A 12,561-nucleotide genomic window follows, 5' to 3' on the forward strand; every position below is an offset into this window, starting at 1 on the left:
ACTTTATTACCTCTTTAAAGACCCTGTCTCCAAGTCAGAAGTCATTCTGAGGTATGGAGGGGTTAGGACTTTAACAAATGAATTTTAGCAGGGACATATTTGACCCATAACAAGACCTGATCATCTGGTCTGTGCTAGTGGTTGAGAGGCTGTTGGATGATCTAGGATGATCACATTCATACATGTGTTGGTTGACAATCACGTCAGCCAGGTGCCTCTGTTCTCCTCTGCATATCTAACAGGCCAGCTTGGCCCATTTACACGGTGAGTTTGGGGCTCCAAGGGCAGTGGGAGAGGGGAAGCCCCAGCCACCAGCCTTTTCCAGGCCTTTGCTTGCATCCTAGTTGCCATGGTCCCATTGGCCAAAGCAAGTCACATGGCCAAGTTCGGAGTGAATGTGGGAGAAGATTATTCAAGGGGTGAATGAAGAAAAGTGAATTATTGTGGTATTTATTGACAAATAATCTAAAATCCATGTTCACATCCAATTGGTGGCCAGACTGCAATAAGAACCCAAGTCTAATGATATGAATATTCCTGCTTTTTACTAAGGAAGAATTGAAGACAGTTTGGTCTAATGACAAAGTTGATAATAGTGTAGGTGATATTTATAGCTTTTTTTTCTTGGAATATCATTCATTAATTTATTATCTGTTGAATATGTACCATGCATCAGGAGCTCTATTAGGTGCTGAAAAATACAACTACGTAAGAGAGATACCTAATGCTTTGATGGAGTTTATAGCCTAGAAGAGGTTAAAATAAATGAATGGACTTCAGATATATATAAAACTACAATTTGTGGTAAATGCAATGAATAGTGCCTGATCAGATATGTATTGATTTAACAAATAGATATTCACATCCACTACCTACTTCTGTCAGGCACTGGACAACTTGTGGGGATATAGAGGTGAAAAAAAACACTTGTCCCTACTTTCATGGAGTTTTGAATCTAATAGAATAGAGAGGTATTGGACAAGAAATCAACCATCAAGATGATGTATTCAGAGATAGGAACAAAGAGGGCTCTGAAACAAATAAGAGGCACACGTGTTTTACTCTGTGAATTCAGACCAGATTTCCTCTGGGGAGGTGACAGGAGAGCTGAGGTGTTGATAATAAGTAGAGATTTGCTGGACCAGAAGTGGAGAAAAAGGGGAGGGAAGAGGAGAGAAGGAAGGAAAGAAGAAACAAAAGAAATCTTCTAAGAAAGAAGGAAGCAGCAAAGGGAAGAGGAGGGAGGGGAGAAGGGAAGGAGTAAAAGAGGTGTCCGGAAGCACATTCAAGGCCGAAGATATTGTCAGTCTGGATGCCTGGGTGGGAAAAACAGCGTAGCTCACTGAAGGAGCCTATATAGCGAAAGGTGGCTGGAATGGAGAGGGAGCAAGGAAGAGCGTGACATAAAAGCAGCAAGAGAGTCTCAGTCTCAGGCCAGCTGCAAGTTCCAATCTGCATGTTCTTGCTGCCTGTCCCACATTCCACAGTTAGAGGGACTCCCTTGCGTTCATCTTCTCTTTGGGTGATAATTCATTTTGTTTTCATTGCTTCACGAGTTCTTGCCTCTCATCTCCCATTTCCCTCTTGCATAGTTTATTGGGTTCACGGACCCTGAGTCATGATAAGAAGTATAAATCCAGAGAAGTTTGGGTTTTGCCAACCAGGTTACAGTTATCCAGATGTATCACACAGTGGCTGCCTAGATCTGGCCAAGGAATTTGACCGTTCTGGGTGCCTTATGTAACTTGAGGATGATAGTACTTACTTGGAGGAGTGGCTCTTAGGATAAAATCGCTTACCTCCTGCAACGGGCTAGTGTGTGCCTGGCTATAATTAGCATTAGCCCCGTTGGCTTTTGTTGGGCCTGTCTCACAGTGCCACTAAAGCATAGCATGGAACCACCAGAAATACTCAGTTGTGGATAAGTGATTTAATAGGGGATGCACAATGTGTGTAGAGCTGAATCTGTGGTCAAAAGGGATATTTCTGAGTCAGTGCTTGACCTAGTGATTCTGCCAAGTTTTCACTTTCTGGATAATCTGCTCAAGCGTGAATCTCTTGGGTAGATCATGTGGAAGAAATACAGGGAGGAAACAAACAAATAAACAAACAAGGGGGAGAAAACCCAAACAGGACTTTTAAGGTCAATCATATTCAAGGAGGACCATGGTGCCTGGATGACTGGGAAAGAGCTTTTCCTGGCTCTTGCAAGGCCTGCTGGGAGGCTAATTTGCAAGGCTGTCAGGTTTTGGAGTTACACTGGCTTAGGTCAAATCCCACCCAGTTACACTAATTGGATAAATGTAGATGAGTTTTATAAACTGACTGATTCTCCCCTTTTTCCCCTTTAAAAAGAGGTATAATATCACTAACCTCCTGGCATTGTTAATGCATGAAATGATAAAATTCTCTTGCAAATACAAGCAGGTAAGAATATATGGGCATAACACATCTGTGAACAACCTGAAATCTATTCAAACAGAAGATGTTTAAAAATTTTTTAAGCTTCGGCTATGCATTTAGTGCACATGAGAAGAAACTGACATTTTTATCTATGCTTTAAATATCATTTTATTATTTTAACCTTTTAATTTTGAAACAATTATAGACTCACAAGAAAAAAAAAAGTACAGAAAGGTCCCATGTAGTACCTATCACTCAGTTTCCCCCCGAGAAACAGATTTCTTATGAATAAACATTTTGTGCAGAAACAGATTTGATTCTTAATTCACTTCCTCTTTCTAAAATTGAGGCAATGTGCTGGGGGAAAAATAAAAGATGGCAAAACCTTACCTAACCTTTCCATTTTCTCGCTGTTTTTGCTATCTAAGTTTTCTTTTCCTTTCTTTCTTTCTTTTCTTTCCTTTTTTTTTTTTTTTTTTTTTTTTGCGGGGGCGACGAGGTCTTACTCTGTCACCCAGACTGGAGTGCAGTGATGTTATCACAGGTCACTGCAGCCTTGAACTCCTGGGCTCAAGTGATTCTCCTGCGTCAGCTCCTGAGTAGTCGGGACCACAGGTACACAACACTGCACCAGGCTAACTTTCTTTAGTTTTGTAGAGATGGGATCTCCCTGTGTTGACTAGACTGGTCTTAAACTCCTGATCTCAAGCAATCCTCCCACTGAGGCCTCCCAAAGTGCTGGGGTTACAGGTGTGAGCCACTACACCCTGTCCTTTTTTGAAATGTTTCCAACAAGACAAATTAAAATGAAGAAAGAAGTCCCTGGTTTTGGGGAAACACCCTGACATCATTCAATGTTTGATTTCATCCTTTCAGCTGGTAATGACTGCCAAGTTCAGGCTCCTATCAGACAGCTGGTCTCAGGCTGGTATCAAGGTCTGGGATAGCACCTTGCAGCTTACACAAACATACGCCCTCAAAACACAAAAGAGAGCTACTGAACACAATCGAAAAAGGGTGCGTTGTTTGTTTTAAAAATTCCTAGTTCAGAGTGCTATCTCCTGCAATGGATCAAAATCCATGCATTTTTTTTTTTTTTTTTTTTTTTACAAATTATATGAGTGGAAACCTGTGTTAATTAGTGCCAGCATCTCTGATTTATTACAGTTTAGCACCTGTTTACATTGGTGCCTCAGGCAGTTTGACTCCAGGCCCTTGAGAGGAGCTCAGCTCACACTAATTGCTGTTCCCTTCTCATCTCATAGCATGTCTCCTTCAGGACACATGCTATGAGCCTCCCCCCAATTAGCTCTGATTTCTTTTTCACAACGTGCTAAAACTTTTGAAAGGGGAATCTCCATGTGAGCGGAAGTCATGTCCTCTGCTGGATTTCAGACGTGCTGAATTTAAACTGCCACGGTCTGCGGCATGAATTAGACAATTTTCATGGCTGCTAAGAAATAACTCCCTGGTCAACACCTCAGTAAATAAACACGCTTGTCATTCAAACACATCTGATCAAGTCTGGGAACTATGTTGGGGTGGGGGTGTTCCTACTTTACTCTCTCCAGCAAGGCCCTGCTTCCTGGCCCAACCACCCTGACTAAAGCATCCTATAGGACAGAAGAACCCAACATGGGTAAATCCAGGGCTCAATATAAGAGCTCATTGGTCAGAGACGAAGGGGCATTTTAAGGATAACGTGGTTTCTGATTTTGTATTTATTTCCTAGCCTCCTTTTGTTGCATTCATATCTAAGTTCTTTGGAAACCACAGAAGCAGAGGTGGTACGTGAATGTAGAAAGAGCTCTTTTTGAATATCTCTGCTTTGGTTTCTTTTACCTCTCCCAGTTCTTCTTTAAAAAATGATAGAAGTTTATCAATTAATAAATATCCATTAATTACAAATTCATTGCTGAGTTCACACTACTTTTCCCCAGAAGGACCTCATGAGGCTAACATTAATTAAGACCTCAATATATGCTATAATTGTGCTAGGCACTTTGCATAAATGCATAATTTAATCATTACAATAATGATTGTGTTGGTATCATTATTGCTGTTATACCTTTGACCATACCAGTCTCAGATTCACCAAGTTCTCACAACACTGGTGAGAGATACATTCATGCCCCACTGTCTCCATGAGTCCCCTTTAAGCACCATAAAGGCTCTCAGAACATTGGTAGCTCTGTCCTACTGAGGCCATGGGAGCAGGTAGAGGCACAGGCTACTATACCTGGTGAAATGCTAGTAATAAATAAACATGTAAGAGAAAGTGCAGGGCAACACAAGAATGAAACAGGATAATGGAATGAAGAGTGTGGGATGGGAACTTTATGTATGGAGGTCTGAGTCTGCATCTCTGCAGAGATGAGGTTTGAGCTGAGGTCTAAGTGATGAGAAAGACCCAGCCAAGTGAAGCTCTGGAGGGGAGAGATTTCCAAGTAGAGGAAACACATGAGAAGTTCCAAGGGAAGAATTAGCTTTGTGGGTATAATACGTATTAATAGGTTTTGGGGTATACATATGTATATGTAGTAATATGTATTGGGGTATACATAATATATATAATATGGGGGTATAATATATATTAATAAATTATAAACTCCTTGAGGGTGGCCACAGTTATTTTTCATCTTGGAATTCATTGCAATACTAAGGACCCACCTTGTATCACCCAGCAATAGTTGAACTGAAATGATGACAGTCTAAACCTCACATTTTCAAATGAGACGGTGGAGTCCTAACTAGGTGAAGTGACTGGTCACCAAGGTGAGTAGGGGGAAGAACCAAGACAGAGACCTAAGTTCCAAATCTTTTTCCAGCTCAGCATAGCTATGTTTCTTAATTCTACATGTAAATGTCATCCATTGCTAGCAATTTATCTTGAGCAGAGTCTTGTTTAGACGAATCTGGCTGGGAGTGTGACATTATCTATAACAGCAACAAAAAAATCTGCTTTGGGTTATTTGCCAAACACTTTTGCCCAAGGTTAAAAACACTGCAGTACTTTTAAACCATGCTGACAAAATTATTCCCTCTCTGTGCAGGGGCTAAATTGTTGCGAGGGTCTCCAAATTGGCAGGACAAAGGGCCTCGCGCCATCTGTCCTCAGATTGGTTGAATTTAGGTCTTGAAGCAAGAATCAGATTAAGAAAGAAAGAAAATAGCACGAAACACCACCGGGGAACCTCTTGATGAGTTTCGTGTTAGTACACGTGATTATCAATCTATCGGTGGGACAAGCAGATTCCTAGAATAGAAGATAAGAGAAATGAAGCCAATTTCAACACTTAAAATAAAATTAGATCTTTGACTTTTTTACTGGGACAGGACTTTTCAACTTTCTCATTCTCTCTCCCTGCCTCTCTCTTTGTAAATGTTTTCTTTTCTTTTCTTTTCTAGAAAGAATGAGAAATGGATCAGAATTACTTTCCTCTCTTTAAGGCAAGTAGAAATAATAATAGCTGGTATAAATAGAGTAACTGACACTTTTCCAACATTTTCCTGTACTTTGTTTTCCTTCATTTGAAGTTTAGTCTAAATGTATGAACTCCTCAGCATAATTTTTTGAGATACAAAGAGGTTAAGTTCCAAGCCTTGCCTGGATCCTACAGCTCGTAAACTACTGGGCAAGGACAAGCTCAGATCTTTAACCCTCAGATCACTTGCCCTTGCCAGTATTTTAACAGAGATATAGCAAAGTTGAAAGTGAGGGCTGCATTCACAGGCAGCGGTTAGTGATCCCGTGACTCAGGTTCTAAGCCTGGACTTCTTTGCACAGCTTCATGGTCTCGTTGAACGCGAACACTCTGAGACTGGGGTTTTGAGTAGCGGCATGGCCCCCTAATGATCAGATCCACAGATGGAAAATTCTCAATATATTTTATGACAGACTGAAATCCTAAGAAGGAGATTATACAAATGCAAAATGTGGAGGAAATAATTCTAAGGCACAATAATGAGAAAACAAGGAAACCTTTTCAAAATGCATGCTATGCGAGGGTGGGGTTTTGTCTCACTTGAAATCCAACATGTAGAATATTCTCAGCCACATAGTAGGTGCTCAGTGAATATTAATAAAGGAATGATAAAACCTCGATGGGGCTTGGGATTTATCTGCATTGTTCATGCTCTCTCCCAGCATCTGCAAGAGCACTCGCTCAGCCTTGTAGATTAGCAGATGGAAAAGAGGAAAAGAAAGAGTTAAAGAGACTTCCCAATTTATGCCATATAATTTGACCATTAGGCCAAATGGGTCCATACTAAGTCTTAGATCAAGGTATGGCTCCTGTATTGAGAGATTATCTTGTGTGGATTGAGCATGTATGCGGATCAATCTGGGGACATAATTTTCACGATACGCTGGTTAGTGTGTATGTAACACACTTCAGCTGGGGAGGAAGCACTGATTCTGGGCCATTCGGGAACCAGCCGGACTTGCAAGATAGCTGTTTTATTTAGTTATCCCTGAGCCTGGTATAAGGAGCCTGGTAACAATGGATGTAAAAGGGATTCGTAGGTGTAAAAGCAATGTGAAGTGATTCTGATGTTGCTGATGGGAGGAAAGACTCAGGAGCAAAGTTGGTTATAATTACAGACTGTATTTGCTCAGTGATATTTTGGTTTTGGAGCCTGTTCTGGGTTGCATTGCCTCTCCCAAAGAAATGTGTTGGGAGTCCTAACTCCTAGTTACATTAGAGTGTGACCTTATTTGGGAAAAGGGTCTTTGCAGATGTAATCAAGTTAAGATGAAGTCACTTGGGTCGTCCTTAGCCAAGATAACTGGCATCCTTAAAAAAGAGGAAAGCTACACAGAAAAGAGAACTTCATTTGAAGAAACAGAGACATGCAGGGAGAAGACACTCATGGGAAGACAGAGGCAGATATTGGAGGTATGTGGCCACAAGCCAAGGAGTGCCTAGGGCTGCCAGAAGCTGAAAGAGGCAAGGAAGGATCCTCCCCTAGATGCTTCAGAGGGAGCACGGCCCTGTTCACACCTTGATTTAGGACTCTGGTCTCCAGAACCCTGAGAGGACTCACTTCTGTTGTTGTAAACCACCCAGTTGGTGGCACTTGTTCCAGCAGCCCTAAGTGCCTGACACAGAGCCATACATTTATAACTCTGATGCATCAGTGCTTTGAAAATTCCTATAGAAAAACAACATTTATGCCTAAAGAGTACACATTTTTAGTTCCCTGTCTCTTTTAATCCTCAGTGAAACCATTGTTTTTAACAAATGTTATCTCAAATTAAGGATCTGAGATTTCTTAGGGATGCATATGGACCGTAACCATGTGCTGCAGAGTGAGGAGATCGCAGTTTGAAACCATTTTGCAGCTCCAGTGGCCAGAAATCCTATGAATAGCAGCTATAATTTGTTTAAATAGCACTTGAGATAGTGCAGTCAAATATTCTAGGCTTGTCAACAAAAAGACTGTCGTATCTTCTGGAGATGGTGTACCAGCTTCTTCAGCGTTTGTTATTGGTGGTGGTAGAGGCGAGGGAACCATTCCTAGGCCCTGTCCCTAAATCACCCCCGAGGATCCTACAATTGCCACGTCAGTCTTTTCAGCAGCAGAAGCACCAATGACGTAAGTACAGGCAAATATACTGCCTCTTTTGCTGATTCATACCAGATTCCCAAATTCTATTTAATGTCCACCTTACCAGGTGGGACCAAGTGTGGGCCTTCAGCTTACAATTCACACCTTTAGACACCTTGAGCCTGAAGGTAAGGAACAAGGGCACTCACAGTGGCTGGGCATCTGTTTAGACCCAGGAACTGTGCAAGTATAGTCATGCACTGCATAAGGATGTTTTGGTCAATGACGGACTGTGTACACAACGAAGGTCCTACAAGGTTATAACGCCATAATTTTACTGAACCTTTCTCATGTTGGATAAGTTTAGATACACAAATACTATTATGTTGTAATTTCCTACCATATCCAGCGCAGTAACATGCTGTACAGATTTGCAGCCTAGGAACAATAAACTATACCATATAATCTAGCTGTTGTAGGAGGCTATTCTTTCCTAGCTTTGTGTAAGTACACTCTACAATGTTTACACAACTATGAAATCAACTAACGATGCATTTCTTAGAACTTCCTGAGTCATTTAGTGATTCATGATTGTATTATGTTGTGGTGGTATACTACCATCATTTCTCAGAGTGGGCATGATTTCCATTTAAAAAGAAGGAGATCATGCAGCATTTGTCCTTCTGTGCCTGGCTTATTTCACTTAGCATCATGTTCTCTAGCTTCACCCATGTTGTTGCAAAGACAGAATGTTCTTTTCCAACGCTAAATAGTGTTCCATTTATCTGTTTATCTGTTGATGGGCAGTTAGGTTATTTCCATATCTTGCCTACTGTGAATAATCCTACAATGAACTCATGGAAGGAGAGAGTGGAATGGTGATTGCCAGAGGCCTGGCAGGGATGGAGGAGTGGACTGGGAGAGGGGAGATAGCGATCACAGGATACAAAGTTTCAGTTAGACAGAAGGAGTCAGTTCTAGTAAGCATGATAGCTATAGCTAAGAGTAATGAATGTTTCAAAATTGCTAACAGAATACATTCTAAATGTTTCCATCACAAAGAAAGGATAAGTATGTGAGTTGATGGATTTGTTAATTTGCGTGATTTAATCATTCCACAATGTATATGTGTGCCATAACCTCACACTGTACTCCTTAAATATATGGACAATTATTTAATTGAAACTTATTATTTCTCAATGTATTATTTAATTGACAATTATTCTTTGTCAACTAAAAATAAAAAATGAATAAAAGGAAGGAGATTGAAGCTGTGAAAACTTGAATGTTTTAAAATCAGAAAGCAGCTGGGTCTGTGCTTTAACTAGCTCATACCTGGCCAACTCCAAGCCCTTCCATGCTTCTCCTTTTCTCTCAAGCTGAACTCAGTGGCACGCTCTGTGCCTGCTTCTCTTTAAGCCTGTCCTGGCCTGTCAGGGCCTCCCAGATCTTATGATAACAAAGGCAAGAGATGAGAAGGGGGATGAAACCCTCTCTTCTGAGTCATATTCTCAGAGTTTGCTTCCATATCCCCACAGCCTGGTCAAGGCCAGCTCTCCAAGTACATGGTGTACCAGCCTATTTTGTACAAAACAGAGGTAAGCACAATGAAGACTGAAGAGGAGAGGCATTTCTAGCTCACAGTTTCATTTAGTTTCATCTGTTACCCCTACAGAGTGTTCCATTCCCCTGCTTTGTCTTTGAGAATGTCATCTTGTCCTCGTTCACAATTAACAATTGGCGCTTTTTTTTTTTTTTTTTTTTTTTTTTTTAAGACAAGGTCTTGCTCTGTTGCCCAGGCTGGAGTGCAGTGGTGTGATCTCAGCTCACTGTAGCCTCTGCCTCCTGGGTTCAAGGAACTCTCCTGCCTTAGCCTCCCCAGTAGCTGGGATTATAGGCGCCCACCATCCTGCCCAGTTAATTTTTGCATTTTTAGTAGAGATGGGTTTCACCCTGTTGGCCAGGCTGGTCTCAAACTCCTGACCTCAGGTGATCCACCCACCTCGGCCTCCCAAAGTGTTGGGATTACAGGTGTGAGCCACTGCACCCAGCCTAGAGCTTCTTATCTAAGTAGATGGCCTGAGGACGAGGTGGAGCCTGGAATCTGTATCAGATGTGCTACCACAGGTCTTTTTTGGCCTTGCTGTTCTTTGGTCCTAGGCCATCTGTGTAGACCCAGCTCTGGCTACAGTCACACTCAACACGGGCTTCATCAGCCCCTTTGCTGCATCTGCTCCACGTCTACTTCGCAGCCTGCCAGCACCCAGCCTGATGTCTAAGCCTCGATCTTCCTGCTGCAGCACAGAGCAATCCAATTGCTGCTGAGGCCTGAGATGCTTTCGGGCTTGCTTGAGGCCCATGCATGAACCACCTGGCAGTTGAGGGGAGCTGAAGCTCTGTGGGTTTTAACTTTAACATTGGAAGATGTAAGCTGGCAGATAAACTCTTTGCCCTTTTGTCCTCCAGAGAAACTCCTCAGGACACAGTGGCCCGTAAGGGCAATAGGAGAAGAGCACCACAAGAAAGCGAGATGGAGCAACTCCTTGGGCACGATACAAAGCACTCAATAGCCGAACGTCTTCTCCTTGTGTTGGTTCTCCCTCCCAGCCTGCCAGTTTCCCATTTGCCCTCATTCCAGCCTCCCTAGGATTGCCTTCTCAAATGAAGTAGTCCATCGTAAATGCTTTAGGTTCCGTTTTCTGGGAAACGCAGGTCAAGACAAGCTCCCTCTAAGACTGAGTTTACAGTGTTCTCTGTGGATCAATCAGGATATTTGTAAAAATGCAAATTCCAGGGCCCTTCCCCAGACCAATGATTAAAATCTTTGGATTTCGAGTGTACAACTGTGCATTCTAAACAAATTCTCTTGGGGATTCTTATGCATATTATAGTCTGAGAACCTGCAGTCTAGTCTAGACTGAGGAAGAGGGCAGCGCATATAATCAATTTTTGGTTTCCTATTTCTTGGAACAATTGAAAGATCTCCAGCTATGACTAGTAAACCCAACTGCCACCCCTCCAACTTTCTACATTTTCTGCCACAGGTGAATGGTTCCAGACACACATGATTGCAAAAGAAATATTAAAATCCCTTCATAAAAGTCAGTTGTGCACCTGGACTCAGGGTTACCATGGAGATTCAAGGCAGCAGTCTCACTGGTGCTGGCCCCATGCCTTCTCCCACCCCAAAGTTACCCATGAGGAATTCCTGAGTTTTACTGTGATTCATTTAACATCCGGAGTTCAGAGACACGAATACTTGAGCAGGCAGGGGCTTCTTGAGAAAGAAGGCAATGTTAGAAGAGCCTGCATGCTTTAGGTTCTGTTTTCTGGGAAACCCAGGTCAAGACAAGCTCTTCTAACATTGCCTTAGATCTCAAGAAGCCCCTGCATGACTGCCATAATGAGGAAGACTCTGCTGGAGCTGGAGTCAGGGTCTCCAGGAAATTCCAGTCCATCGTCTCTCTTGGTGAGCAAAAGAAGCCACTGGTGGTCTTTGCAAGTGTAAGTGCAATGAAAACAAGATTATGGCGATGGATGACAGTGTGAGAGAGAAAAGAATTATCACCTTCTTCCCCCTCTCCAAATAATTCATTCTCTAAGGTCAGCAGTCCAACAAGAATGGCTTCTCATGCCAGAGCATATTCTTCCTGTACTTAGGAGGGCCACTGGGAGTTCAGAGAATAAATTTGCTTTTAGTTTTCTCTCTGCTAGCTCCTCCTTGGTGAAGCTAGTGGTTCCTTGGTGAACCACTTGCCTAGTGGTTCCCAAACCTAAATTGGCTCTTCATTCTCCTGGGAACATTGAACTGTACCCAATCCTTCTAAATTTTGATCTATTCATTTGAACAATGGCCACCTTGCCTTTGCTTTTTTGAATTGTGAGAATAAAACGAGGCTCATTATAAAAGAATCATGATATATGAATTCAAGAAATTGCAGATACTAATCCTCATCCTCTCCATCATTATGATCATCAAACAGAACCATGAAGACCAGAAAAGGGTGTATGTCTATGGAAGTGCTACTGTTTTGTGTTCATTTCCATAACATAAGTAGGTATGTGGGAGTAAAAGCTGCAATAAGCAGATTGTAGTTCAGAGTTAAGACCTTTATGAGAGGTGAACAGCCATGAACCATTAACTCAGCAGGTGGTTTGTAAATTCCTTGTCTAGTTATATGTCTGCAAATTGGAAGGCCCTGGTGGTGAGAGCAGTGTCATTGGTGGTGGTGATTTTATACTAGATAACATTAAAGACAGTTTCCAAACTAGCAATTATAGGATTTTATTAAACATTATTCTGAATACATTTATAAACATGGCTAAATTTATAGGGACACTCTGAGGGCAAGGTCTATACTGCAGTTGGTACCTGGTGAAATACCCATGCCATTATTATGCCCTTAGTAAATGTTAATTGCTAAGTAAATACATAAATAAATAAATGGGTGACTAATGGAATAATAAAATGTGACGATATGTATAACACAGGTTTGTTCATATTTCCGAAAATCTGTGAAGCTAATTTCGTTCTTGGTGCTCTCTGCTTTTTTCTTCCATACTCAGATCCACCTGTCCCTTCTGTCTCTTGACAGAGCTCCTTCCAAA

Source organism: Theropithecus gelada, chromosome 5, assembly GCF_003255815.1.
Source record: "Theropithecus gelada isolate Dixy chromosome 5, Tgel_1.0, whole genome shotgun sequence".
NCBI classification, from domain to species: Eukaryota; Metazoa; Chordata; class Mammalia; order Primates; family Cercopithecidae; genus Theropithecus; species Theropithecus gelada.